Genomic DNA, 14737 nt, shown 5'->3' on the forward strand with positions numbered 1-14737 from the left:
GATGTAGAAGTCCATATCACAAGCAGTGTGTTTGCTTGACAGTATCTTATAGATGCACAATTACTCCATACCATTAACCATCCTAAGGCTCCAAGCCCCTCAAAGTTTTGCCTCATTTTTGCATGTGCATAGATTTAACTGATTACCCCCAAAGTAGTGAGGGTTGATCAGAGAACTGTGTTGGGGCAACTATCATGGCCTTGCTTCCATATAAAAAGGGCCTGCTTATTAGAAAACCTGGGTCCTGCTACTGCCTCAACAGCTTAATTACTGTCTTTGTACCGTGTGCGAATCATTTTGCCTGTTTCCACCGCTGTAAGTTGGGAATGAATGCAGCCTCCACCCAGTTGCCTAAATTCATATTCCTATAGTACAAGTCAGACAGACCACATTGCTCTTCTGTTCAAGAATCATCGTAGATCCCTATAGCCTCCATCTGACATCTAATCTTTGCAATCTGGCTCCAGACCATTTTTGCAGAGTGAGTTCTCCAGTATTACACACTGGAATACTGGTTAGGTTGCTCTTCCCCATATATTACATACCATTCCTTCTCCTACCTTGTTGCTTTTGCCCAGGATGCCCACCATGTCAATATGCTCAAAGGTAACTTCATATGAGGCCTTTCCCAAATACCCTAGTAGTCGGTGCTCTCCCCTTCCCCTTACTATCAATGACCTTGTAATTTATTCTGCTTAAGGGGCAGCAAGGTGGTGCAGTAGATAGAGCACTGGCCCTCGAGTCAGGATGGCCCAAGTTCAAATCCAGCCTCAGATACTTGAAACTTGACTAGCTGTGTGACTGTGGGCAAGTCACTTAACCCCAACTGCCTTAAACATCCAGGGCCATCTCCAGTCATCCTAATGTATATCTTGACACTGGACCCAGATGGCTCTGGAGAAGAGAGGGAGGCTAGTGACCTTGCACAGCTCTCCCTTACTTAAATCCAATTCACTGCAAGTCATGGCATCACCCTGATGTCATGGTCCTCTTTGACAATGAACGACAAACAAAAACAACAATTTATTCTGTTTATAGTTGTATTTACTTATCTGTGTACCCCTTCCCCTCCTAAAATATAAGTTCCTTGAGGGCAAATACTGCATCTTTTGTTTTTGGCTTAGTATATCCAGCACCTGGAGTAGTGCAGGTAGGAGGCACTTAGTAAATGCTCATTGCAGTGTGAGTTTTTAATATGATTTTGAGGCTGGGAAGACACTAAGCAGCCTCAGAAGGGCACCCAGTTGAACCAAGTCTCCAGTTGGGCATCTCCACACATACTCAGAGCCCCTACCCCCATCCCCTTGGCAGGACATTGGCTGTCTGGAACTGAGCCTCTCTCTCAAATCTCTTATCTATTCCCATATTGAGTTGACCGACTCTGTGAGACATGGGTTGCTTTAGCTAATGACTTGAAAGCAAATGTGTAAGCGCAGACAATTTTTCAGCTGATTTTCCAATGTGGCCTGATTAACAGCTAATCAGAAATTAATGCTCTCAGTAGACTATTTCTTCTCAACTCAACAGTTAACAAATCAGGGTGATATTTAAGCAGCCACTTTATTACACTTTTCCACTCACAGTTTAACTCCTATGAGGCATAGCACTGAGCTGTCACCTTTTCCTTTTAGGCTTCTGGCTACTCTTTGAATCCTCAGAGTTTTACAAATGGGAGAGAGATTGTGGGAGCTTTCAGCTAGGGTCTACACCACCTGGGCAGGACATGAACATAAGGTCAGGATGTCATGCAGCAAAGTGGAAGTAGAGATGCTTGCTCTGGCTCTCCCATCCCTCCCCTTATCAACCTTCTACCTCTACAGAGAGCTCAAGTAGGATACATTGGAGACTCAAGACATGTATCTGCTCCTTAGTAGTTGTGTGGATGTGGGCAAGTCATTTTCCCCTCTTCTAGCCCTCAGTTTCCTTATGAATAAAGTGGGGTTGAGAATCTTACCTCTATTCCGCTCCCAGAGCTGGTTTGAAGATTATGGTGGATGTGAAGGTGTTTGGAGAACATTTAAACCCTAAAGAAATGTCACGTATCATCATTTAGCTTCTTGAATGCCCAGAGCATTTGCAATGTCACAATGTTCCCTCTGCCAGAATTAAACTCTGAGATTTCTTGGTCACGGACTATCTCCCTAAGGCATATTGTTTTCTAGCTTCAAGCTCCACAACTTGGCTGCTTAATATCTTAGAATGAAAAGAAAAATTGGTGAAGTCCTTCCCATATGCCAAGTACTGAGCTAAATACTAGAGCACAATCTAAAAGTCATAATTATCTATTCTCTAAATCATTTATTAGACAAGCATTTATTATGTACTTCCCATGAGCCAGACACCATGCAAGGTGCTAGGGATACAAACAGTCCCTGTCCTTGGTGAGTTTGTATTCTATTGAAAACAACATACTCCTCATGCTCCCATCAAGGAGGAGGGACTCTGAGGCCTTTTCGACAATAGCAAAAATAATTCATGTCTATATAGTGATTTAAAATTTATAAAGCATATGGCAGGGGCAGCTGGGTGGTGCAGTGGATAGAGCACTGGCCCTGAATTCAGGAGGACCTGAGTTCAAATCCGGCCTCAGACACTTAACACTTACTAGCTGTGTGACCCTGGGCAAGTCACTTAACCCCCATTGCCTCACACCAAAAAAAAGCATATGGCATATTATCTCATTTGATCCTGATTACTTCAAACTTGGCATCAATCATATATAAAGAGCTGATGACCTAAGTTCAAATCCAATCTCAGATACTTACTAGTTGTGTAACCCTGTGGGCCAATCACTGAACCTCTGTCTCACTTTTTCTAACTGTAAAATAAGGGAACTGGACTCAGTGGTCAGCTCTAAATCTATGATCCTTGGGAAGTAGGCACTTTATTATTTCCATTTTACAAATGAGAAAACTGAGACTGAGAAAAATTAAGTGTTTTGCCCAGGGTCACTAAAGGGGAGTGCCCCCTTTAGTTTTTGTCAATACGTCACTCAATTTCTTTTCTCTCTTTTCATTCCTTTTACATTGTTAGTCATAAGTATCTATAATGTTATTGCTTCATTTAGGGAAACTATGTTTCTTAATGAAGCATAGGGGGAAGTGTGAGAAAATTATTACCAGGGCCCCCCTACTGAGAGAGCCTGGCTGACGTTTTTTAAGGTCAACCCTGGCATCAGGAAGTTACCTCACAAAGCCTTGTTCCCGCCAAAGGATCTGAACTCTGACCTCAGCATGTTCTATTCATGGACTGCCTTCAAGTCATGTCAATCAATGGACTTGAATGTTACCAGCCAATTAGCTTGGAGTGGTGTGTAGTGACCACTTGTCTTCTGGACCCACAGGGAGCTTCCATTCTAACAGGCACAGGAACTTCCTCTTGGTGGCCTGGGACTCATGGGTGGAGGCAGCTTTTTCTTCTCTCTCTCCTGTAAATCCTAGCTAGGTTTTCCTATTCTTTCAGAGACACATGTTCTCTCTTTATTAATATCTAATATGCTTTAATAAATTCTCAATGCCCAAACTGGTGCTAAAGTTTCTAATTTATAAGTGAACCCTAGTTAGTTTTCCCTATGCTGGAGACAGAGATAGACCACCACACATTTAATTTTAAATGTCACATCACACAGCTAAGAAGAGTCTGTAGGGGGCAGCTAGGTGGCACAGTGGATAAAACACCAGCCCTGGATTCAGGAGGACCTGAGTTAAAATCTGACCTCAGACACTTGACACTTACTAGCTGTGTGACTCTGGACACGTCACTTAACCCTAATTGCCCCGCAAAAAAAAAAGTGTAGTGGGATTTATATTCAGGTTTTCTTGACTCCAATTCCAGTGCTTTTATCACTTAATCTCCTTGGGACTCAGTTTCCTCATCTGCAAAATGAGGAGGGAAAATTAGGTGACATCTGAGATCCCTTGCATATCTATATCTATGATCTGATGAATACATACACACACATTCACATATACACACAAAGTAATATCTGGGAAGGAAAGTACAAACAACTGAAGGTAGAAAAGGAAGCTAGAAGGGACTAAGGATTTTATGAGGCAGAAGTAAAGAAGGAGTGCATTCCAGACATGTCAGACAGCCCATGGAAAGACATGAAGGCAAGAGATGAAATGGTAAGTAGAGTAAATAAGTGGTTTGGTAGAAACTACCAGTTTGGTTGAAACATGAAGATTAATAAACAAAAAGAGGGGCATAGCTGGGTGGCACTGCAGTAGACAGAGCACCAGGCCTGGAATCACGAAGACTCATCTTTGTGAGTTCAAATCTGGCCTCACACACTTATTAGTTGTATGAAGATTGACAAGGCACTTAGCCCTATTTGCCTCAGTTTCCTCATCCATAAAATTAGTTAGAAAGGGAAATGGCAAACCACAAAGAAAATCCAAATGGGATTACAAAGAGTCAGACATGACAGGAAAAAATTACTAAATAACAACAATATCTAATAAGTCTGGAAAGGAAAGCAAGTAACAGATTTTAAAAGGCTTTAAATGCCCATCAGAGGAGTTTATATTTGATCTTAGACACAATAGGGAGCCACTGGACCTTCTGGAGCAACAGAATGCTATGCTCAACTGTATGGAGGATGCATAGGAAAGGGTTAAGACTAGAGGCAAGGAGGTCAATCCAACCTCTGTTCCCTTTTTAATGCCACTTTTATTTTGTTTTATTTGTTTTCCCAATTAAGCTTTAATTTTCTCTCCCTCCCACCTCCTTTGCTCCTAAATGAAAAAGAAAAAAGGAAAACAAACCCTTGTACCAAATCTGCATAGCCAAGCAAAACAAATTCCCACATTGGCCATGTCCTGAAATTGATTTCTCTTTCAGTATCATGTGACCATGATCTCTCTATCTGGTAGATGGCATATTTCATCATTGATCGACTAGAAACATGGTTGGTAATTGCATTGATTGGTGTTCTTATGTCTTTCAAAGTTTTCTACCTTTACAACACTGTTGTTATTGTACAAATTGTTCTCCTGTTTGTGTTCTCTTCATTCTGCACTCTTGTATGGGTCATTTTTCCCTTTGATCTCTTTGGGGTCTCGACCTAGGAGTGGTATTACTAGGTCAAAGGGAATACATAGTTTTAGTAACTTCTGGGATACGGAATTGTGGGACCATTTCCCAGCTCTATCAGCAGGCCATGAGTGCTCTACTTGTCTTCCTCTGGGACAGATCTCCCTGTAGAAGAAAACATGTTCTCAACTTCTTCTGAGAGAGGCACACAGTGTTTCTTTAGGTTCTCCTGGCTAGGAGCTCTGGGGTGATATGTTGGGGTTAAAGAAACCAGAAATGGGGGCAGCTAGGTGGTACAGTGGATAAAGCACCAGCCCTAGATTCAGGAGGACCTGAGTTCAAATCCGGCCTCAGACGCTTGACACTTACTAGATCTGTGACCCTGGGCAAGTCACTTACCCCTCATTACCCCGAAACCCCTCCCCCAGAAATGTTACAAATCAATTCAATCCAGCAATAATGTATTAAATACATACTATATGCAAGGCACTATGCTAGGCACTGAGAATACAAATATAGAAACATCATGATCCCTCTACCTCAAAGACTTTGCATTCTGTTGGAGTGATACATAGATAATTATAATACAAATAAATTAGAGGAAGGAGAAAGCATTAGCATTTATACTGTGTGCCAAGCATTGTGCTAAGCAGTACAGTACGTAAGAACCCTAGTACCTAAAGGGATCAAAGACTGCTTCCAAGAGGAGAGTCCGGCCTTGAAGGCCTTCAAAGCAAATTATTCCTAGCCCTGCCCCACCTTCCAAAAGAAAGTAAACAGCTGTGTCTGAGAGGCCCTTAGGAGTGAAGGAGAAAAAAGTGTTTGGGAGGAATCCACATTTCTGGTACCTCCCAGTGTTAAACAAAACTAGAACCTCTAAGGTGAGCCATCAGAAATCCAGAGTTGGGCTTAATGCAATTCGCTTTCCATCTCTGAAAAATATGGGCAAGCACCACCATGATATCTGCCTCCCAGAGTTGTGATGAAGGAGGCAGTACAGCAAGCACGTACCATTCAAATTTGTGAGGGAGGTTCCCTTGTCCCAAGGTCCAGGCCATGCCAAGGCTGGCACCTGCCTGCCCTTCAGGAAGCCTTATTTACCCATTTTTCACTGCTGCTGCTCCACTAGTGCCAGGGCCTGGTGGATAATCCTCTAAATTGCCCTGTGGGAGAAAATGGAGGAAGTTTAACCTTCCTCCTTATAAGTATGACTTGTTCACAGTATCACACTGTTTGTCTTATTCTCAGGCAGAAAAAAAAAACACATCTTCAGGCCAGGGACAAAGGGTCAGAATAAAATGTCCTTCTGAAGAGAATATCTACTCAGCCTGAGTCAAACTGAAAAATGACTTCAACCAAATTGCCCTGCCACCATTTAGATTTTTTTTATAGCTTCTGTTGCTGGTTTTTAACTAGGGAGTAGGGAGTATGGCCTTCTAGACACCACTAACTGTTTCTCAAGTGCCCATTTTTAACATGACCCACAATTAATCACTTTCTCTAGGGATGGAGCTGTTGAGTCCCTAATTTTGTACTTTAGCATCTGTGCCACATCCTGGGAGGGGGTCGATGCCCTGCCTTCAAATGTTCTTAAAGCAATGAGCGTCTCTGACTCACATGGCCAAGGGCCTCATTTGGCAACTCTAGTTCCTTGGGCATTTAGAGTTTTGACCTTGGCGGTCAGGCTGGGCCCACACAACATACCATCTCCAACCTTGCAGAGCCATTTGGATGCTACTAGTCCTGTATTCCAGCTTGGAGAGAATTACTACATAGTAGAATAGTGGTCAGATCCATATTGTTAGACTGTGAGGTCCATTAAGGAGCATTATTTTTTAACTTTAGTTAGGTGCAGTGGAAGGAGGTGGATATGGGGTTAGAAGTTGAAGTAGTGTGGTATAGTGGTTAAAAGCTGGAGCTGGAGGTAGGAAGCCTTGTGTTCAAACCCTGCCTCAGAAACTTACTAGCTGTGATCCTGGGCAAATCTTTTGATTGCTATAGGCCTGAGTTTCATCATTTATAAAACATTGGAAAATTAGACTTGATGGCATGGAAGGACCAACACTCTCTTCTTTTGGGGGGGGGGAGGGGCAATGCGGGTTAAGTGACTTGCCCAGGGTCACACAGCTAGTAAGTGTCAAGTGTTTGAGGCTGGATTTTAACTCGTCTTCCTGAATCCAGGGCTGGTGCTTTGTCCACTGTGCCACCTAGCTGCCCCCCCTTCCTAAATTTATGATCCTATCACCTGGATTTCAAGCCCATCTCTAGGTAATACCCATGAGAACTTGAATAAGTCATTTAAACTAAGTTTTCTCCTCCGTAAAATGAAGTGACTGGACTAAATTGCCTCTGATATCCCCACTTTAGATCTAGAATCCTATGATTTGAAAAATGGGAGGGTTAGACTGGGTGGCCTCTCAGGCCCCTTTCAGCTCTGCTCCCATGATCCTGCCATCTCCTCTTGCTGGATGCACAGTGCTCTGTTCATAGTAGGTGCTTTAAAAGCTGCTGAATAAATAACCACTCTAAGAACTACCTTCACTATAAAAGGGCAGGGAAAGTATTAGGAGTCAGCATAGGGTTTGGGAGATCACCAAGGTCTCTCTGTGTTGCTCACTCAAATAGCCAAACTTCAGCCATGAGAGTTTTAAGTCCAGACAAGCAGAGGCAGCCAGGTATAGTCGATAAAAAAAGGACTTGGATTAAAAGTCCTACTTCTGTAAAACTGTAAGCAAAACATTTCAAGTTTCTGTTCCTCAGTTTCTCCTCTGTTAAAGGAAGAAACATGGTACAGTGGAATTAAAAAAAAATAAACACACTGCCTTTGGAATGTGAGGACCTGCATTCAAATCCTGACTTTGTTGTGTATGGAGGCACATACCTCTACTCCCTACTACATATGGGGAGAGGCTGAGGCTGGTATCAATATAGTTACCTCCCAAGAGCAAAGAGCCACCAGGTTGCATAAGGAGGGGTGAACCAGCCTAGGTTGGGAATAAAGCAGATCAAAGCCTACATACTGCTTAGCCTGCTAGTGGCCTCTGCATTCCCAGCCTGGACAGGAAAGTCTCAAGAAAAGAAGGGAAGAGGAAGGGGAAGGGGAAAGGGAAGGGGAAGGAAAAGGGAAAGGAAAAGGAAAGAAAATTCCTGGTGTCACCATTTGCCACCCTTGTGACCTTAAAGAGATCACTTTTCTGGGCCTCCGAAGTCTCTCCCAGGCCTGAACCTTAAAACCATGGAACTTTGCTGAAAGTCAGGACCCTGGCTCTTCCCAAAGTGATTAAGTGAGCAGCTGAGTGAGCTTGACTTCCCTTGGGATGCCAGCTGGAATGAATATCCAGGCAGTTGGCCTTTGAAGGAATGATTGCAAGAAGCATCTCCCACCTCTCCTGTCCAATGAATCGCTCCTACTGAGGTTTTATAGGTTCCTCTGATGTACCCATGCTCTCCATAGGATAAAGCTTATTATCTTATTAAACAGTTGGACACAATTTAAAATTCCCTGGTAGCTCTCTGCATACTCTCCAATGCCAGTGAGTAAAGAAACCCTGTCTGGCAAAACCTGGATTGTAAGAAGTAGGACTGGAAAGTAAGGAGACTTCATGGTGATCGTCCTGGCCTCACATGTAGTGTGCAAGAAGAGACCCCAGAGGTCATTTAGAACACTTTCTCATCCCCTATTTTCATAGAAAAAGAAACTGAGGAAGTTCAGAGAGCTCATAGTCTTATAGTCCTTTTTTTAAGCTTATGAATCCTTTCTTGGAAGAATGTAAAGGCATAAATAAAACACACTAGATTACAAAGGAAACTAATGGCATTGAAATAGTTATCAATTTTTTTTTAAAAACCACACAAGTTCACTGATCCCAGGTTAAGAATTCCTGACTAGAGATAGAAGGACTCTTAAAGATTCTAGTCCAGGGGGCAGGTAGGTGGTGCAGTGGATAAAGCACCAGTCCTGGATTCAGGAGGACCTGAGTTCAAATCCAGCCTCAGACATTTGACACTCACTCACTGTGTGACCCTGGGCAAGACACTTAACTCTCATTGCCCTGCAAAAACAAAAAACAAAACAAAACAAGATTCTAGTCCAAACCTCTTGTTGTACAGAGAAGAAAATGGCCTGGAGTCACTCAGAAGATCACAGATCTAAAACTAGAAAGGGCTTTAGTGATTCTTTAGTACAATCCCCCCTTTTTACAGATAAGTAAACTGAGGCCCAGTGAGCTGAAGAGGCTTGTGCAAGGTCACATAGGATTTGAAACTGGGTCCTATATGAGGCAGCATGGTGGAATGGGAAGAAAATTAGGCTTCAAATCTGGAGACCTGGAACTGAATCCTGGCTTAGACACTTATTGGCTAGGTTCCTAGATCTTACCATTCACTCTCTGAGTGATTTTCTTCATCTGCAAAATGGGAATAATAATAGTTGTGCCTCTCTATCAAAGGTTGGAGTGAGGGAAATGATAAAGCAACAGAGAAAAAGGAGAAATCACCCCACTTCTCTGATTCTAGGTGATTTGACCAAGGTCAGCAATACATGAATAAATGAAGCTATGGGCAGCTTCCTAAAAGTCCTGTTTAGTAGGGAGAGCACTTGGTGGGGAGTAAGAAAGACCTGAGTTCTAGTCTAACCTTGGACACTGTGTAATGCCAGCAAGTCTCTTAATCTCTCGGGAGTATAGGAGGCTAGATTTTCTACCCTAAGAGTGATTATGGTAACATGTGCTCAGTCAATAGAGTACTAGACCTGAAGTCAGGAACACCTGAGGGATGTTCCCTTGTCCCAAGGTCCAGGCCATGCCAAGGCTGGCACCTAGTCTCAGACACTTAGCTGTGTGACCTTGAAAGAGTCACTTAACCTTTGCCTCAGTTTGCTCTCCTGTAAAATGGGAATAATAATAGCACCTACTTCCCAGGATCAAATGAAATAATCTTTACAAAGCACTTTGTAAACCTTAAAGTGTTGTATAAATGCTAGGTATTATTATTATCATTATTGTTATTGTTATGCTGCAAATTGAAGTAGAGGACCTTCCATGATTTTAAGGTTCAGGCCTGGGAGAGACCATGGGTTGGTAAACTGTCTTGGTCACTTAGAACCAGTTTGACCTTGAGCAAGTTACTTAACCTCTTCAGTTTGCCTCAGTTTCCTTACCTGAAAAAGGAGGTAGATACAAGGAAGATAGATGGCACAGGGGATAAAGAAACGGCCAAAGGCCTGAGTTCAAGCACTTACTAGTGGGTCAAGTCCTGTACCTTCTCTTAGACTGACTTGTTTCATCCATTAAATGAAAGGGTTAGACTCAGTGGCATCTGCGTTCCCTTCTAGCTCTGATCACAAGGAGAATATCATGGGAAAAACCACTTAAAATGTCAGCTGTATCCACAGCATTATCTCTCTTTGCCAAAAAGACTAAAGAAACAGAATTTCCCTATGCTCATTGTATGTTATCTCTACTTTTGAAAGTACTGAGCCTAGAGCAAAGGAGCAATCAAAAATCCTTCCATAATTAAGTCCTGTTTTTCTTCTATTGTGTCCCATTTGTCTTCACCTGAAGATTTTAACCAGCATGCATGCAGACAAGTTAAAAACAACTAAGCAGTTCTCCTAATTACTTGAAAAATAATGTTTAAAAGCTATCTACTAAGATGGATCTGTTCTTCCCTTTGCCAAGGCCTTCCTTATCATGATGTCCCACAGCTACGTTCTGGAAGCTGTTGTCATCTGTAAGCTAGATATTACAAACTGGAGGGGCTGGAGCCCTATGGGAAAGGAGGGGAAAGCTGCTTTGGTAGCCTGATTACTGATATGGGGCTAAGGGAAAAAATGAAGCATATTAATAGGTCACAAGTGTTAGAGACATAGGAACCTACTAATTGCCTGCCAGAAATTATAGATTAGCTTCTGAATCAAAGAGCTAAGAGAGAAGGAGGGCTTATTTTTGTCTCGTGCATGTGTGTGTTTCAGACCCATTAGCAATTATGATAATGGATCTGCTTTCATAGGAAAGACTAATTGCTCTGTTCTCTAGGTTTCAGCCAACTTTGCTATAAAAATTAATTATGTGGCATGTACAATATGTTTAATGATCAACTAATAAACTCATTCTCAAGCAATGCCATGGGTTGGTATTCCAAGGCTCAAGGATTCTCAGGTAAGGGCTGAATACTGAAATCGTAATATATTCATGGGTTTGGGTTCCTAAGCGCACCTTCCTTTGGGACTCAATTTATACATCTGAATGCCTGACCTGGATTTGAGTGGAAACATTCAGATCAGGGTGCCCAAGACAAGTGAATAATTACACTGGACAGCAATTACCCTAAACAGACAGCCACTCTCTAATCCAATATCAGGCTCAAAGTCTCTAACATAGCTCAAGGAACATAATGGAAACTGATTAAAATAACCAGCCTTTTCAAATCCCAGAATAAAGGGATGTAAATATAGAACTGGGGCTTGCGTTTCATGATTCATTTTCATATATTTCCATCACTTGTTTGATCTCAATACCTTTCATTTCAATAGTTACAGGAAGAGAAAGCTTGGGAGCCTAGCGAATGGCATACCCAACAGCATACCGAATGCGGAAGAGGAAAAACACAGTTATTATGTAATTGGAGTCAATGGCTTACATTCTAACACAGCATGTGTGAATGGAATACTGTGGTACATGATCGAGCTATTTCATTATCACATCTGTAATGCAGATAGATGGGAAATGCTCTCTCTAACTCTCAGCACACTAATTTCTCAACAGACATTAACTCAATCTTATAAGGATGACAAAAAGTCTAAAAACCTGCCTGGATTTTTCAACAATCCACAAAATGCTTTCTAGCCTAGTCTCCGACTACCAACTCTTCTAATTCTGTCCTAGGATATCCTTATATCTTGTATGTAGACTGCTGCCATACCTTTTTCTCTATTGCCCTCTGCCTTTCCCCATCACAAATCTATCCATGCTACATACTGCTGTCAGCACCATCTTTTACAAATATTTTCACTGATAGGGTTTGTTTTGACATCACCTTCATTTCTAAATATACCCTTTCCCTCTCCCAAGAAAGCTATCCATTATAACAAATTTTTAAAAGAGAGAGAAGAAAAAAGCAATTCAGCAAAGCAAAACAGCACAAGGACAAAATCTGACAGTCATGTAGTGTTCTGTCACCTGTGCAAAAGAGAGTGGGAGGTACACTTTCTCCTCTACTCTTCAGGACCAAACTTGGTCATTATCATTACACAACATTCAGCCACATTCACATTTTTCTTTCCATTTATCATGTTGTAGCCATTCTGTGTGTTTTTTCTTGTTCTGCTTAATTTTCTCTACATTAATTCATCTAATTTTTCCCATATTTCTGTTATTCATCATATCATTTCTCAACTGCACAGTAACATCCTATTTTGTTGATATGCCATACTTTGTTCAGCCACTTTCCCAAAAGATGAACATCTCTTTTGTTTCCAGTTCCTTGCTGCTACATAAAGTGGCAACATAAGTGACAAAAGGTATGGCCCTGGTCTTGTCATTGCCCTGCTCAAAAGCCTCAGTGCATTCCCATTGCCTTCAGAAGAAAATCCAAATTCCTTACATGACATTTGAGACCTCTGACACACCCAAGTTTCTTGTTCATCACTCCCTTATATAAACCCCTGCTCTAGTAAAATTAATCTATCTTCACTTTCCTAATACACCTTTAACAGAGACATTTATGGAAATTCTACTCATTTTCAAGGCCAAATGCAAATGCCACCTCCTCCAGGAAGCCTTCCTGTTTCTTCTCCCCCTGCCCCCCAACAAGCTGAATGTCATCGCTCCCTCTTCTGAATTCCTACAGTACTTTGTTTATATCATTCTTGTGGCTCCAAAATTGCAGAACTAAGCATCTGATATTACCGTATTTCTGTATGTTTTCTTTCTCTTGGCTAAACTGACATCTCCTCAAAGGCAGGATAAAAAGATTATATTTAGGATCATGGGACCATAGATCTAGATCTGGAAAGGACCTCAAAGGCCATCTAGTTCAACCTTCTGATATTAGAGAAGAGGGAACTGATTCTCAGAGAAGGAAAGGGACTTCCCAAGGCCACTTGGTTAGTAACTAGCAGAGCTAGAAACTGAAATCAAGTCTGTTGCCTCTAAATCCACAGTTCTGCCAGTAGACTACATCTTATGTAGGAGGCCTCCCTTTCTCCTAGCCCCATACCAGTCCTTAGCCAGAGGGATTACTCAAAGATTTCTGATGAGTACTAAAATACTCTGTTCTTCTCTAAACCAAGAGTTGGGGATAGGCTTGTCCATGTGGGCCTCACGTCCACACTCTCTCCCTGGCTCCTCCTGGTACACAGTAGTGTATATTTGCATGAGTGGCCAGCTTTAACACATGAGAGTATACTTCGGGGCATGTCAATATGGTGCCCTACATGGTATGCCAGGGGCTTACAAGAGCTGATAGACCTAATTTACCATCAGGGAGCAACTTGAGCACTGCCAGGGACCTGTTATCTTATTATCATCATAACATTCCTTTGGCATGCATATTCTGCTCCGCACTCTACTCTGGGAAAACAGGACACAATGAGGTTAAGTGATTCAAAGCCTGGCAGAGTCCTGCCTACATCCCAGATCTGCTCATTCCTGCCTCTATTAGCATATGTTGCTTAGTTATCTAAGGACAAAAATCAGACCTGCTGCCTGTAGTCGATGTTCTTCGAACAGATAAAAGATTGAAGCCACACGCCTCGTGATTTAACAGTAAAATGAATTAAATGCCAGAATACTATTTATTGCTCCTGACCTGAACCACCTCTTATTTCACAACATGTGCCCAGGAGTGCTTGTTGTTAAAATTGTGGCTATGTACCAAAGTGCCTCTTCATCTGTAAAGAAAATTGTCTATTAACACCAAAGTGCTGGGAATAATTAAACATAGGAGCAGGGAAATAAGCGAGGTATAAAAACCTAGTTCAGGATGGTCTGGAACTAAAACTAAGGAGGGCAATCTGTGCTGTGGCTCAGGACACTGAAATTGAGAGGATGTTGACAGTGCTTACATTCCTTCAGCAATATAGAAACAAGTTAGCTTAGTACCAGTTAATCCCAACTAATTAGTTAAAATAGGAAGATACTAGATGATACACTCTTGCCCACTTCTTACCCCCACCGCTAGTAGTACAACCTCATTAGCACTGCCATGTACTTTGAGCTCAGTTCTTAACCCAATGGAGTCATGTCCTGGGGTCTTCTCTTCTCCCATAAGGCCTTGCATTCTAGGCATCCCCTCCCTTCTCCCAGCCTCCCTCATTAAACCAAGTTTGCCTTCCAAAGTTGATTTGATGACGTACTTCATGCCATTCATCTGAATCTATTTCATGAATCTTGTTCTGAGTTTCAAACTTGCCTATTCCACCTCTTCCCTTGGGCACTGTGTCAATACTTCCTACACAAACTATAGCATAGAAGTCCCATAGGCATTGGTCATCAGATATCCAGAAGACCATGGAGTGTCATCGAAAGAGTCCTGGATTGAGAATCAGAGAAGCTGGCTTGAATACTGGCTCTTCCACTTTCTACTGGTATGACCTTGAGCTAGTCACTGGCCCTCTAAATATTCATGATTTATGAGTCATATGATAGATGTTATAGGGCCTTAAATACCAAGCTAAAGAGTTTAGCCTTTATTTTACAGGGAG

Source organism: Dromiciops gliroides, chromosome X (genome assembly GCF_019393635.1).
Source record: "Dromiciops gliroides isolate mDroGli1 chromosome X, mDroGli1.pri, whole genome shotgun sequence".
In the NCBI taxonomy this organism is placed as follows: Eukaryota; Metazoa; Chordata; class Mammalia; order Microbiotheria; family Microbiotheriidae; genus Dromiciops; species Dromiciops gliroides.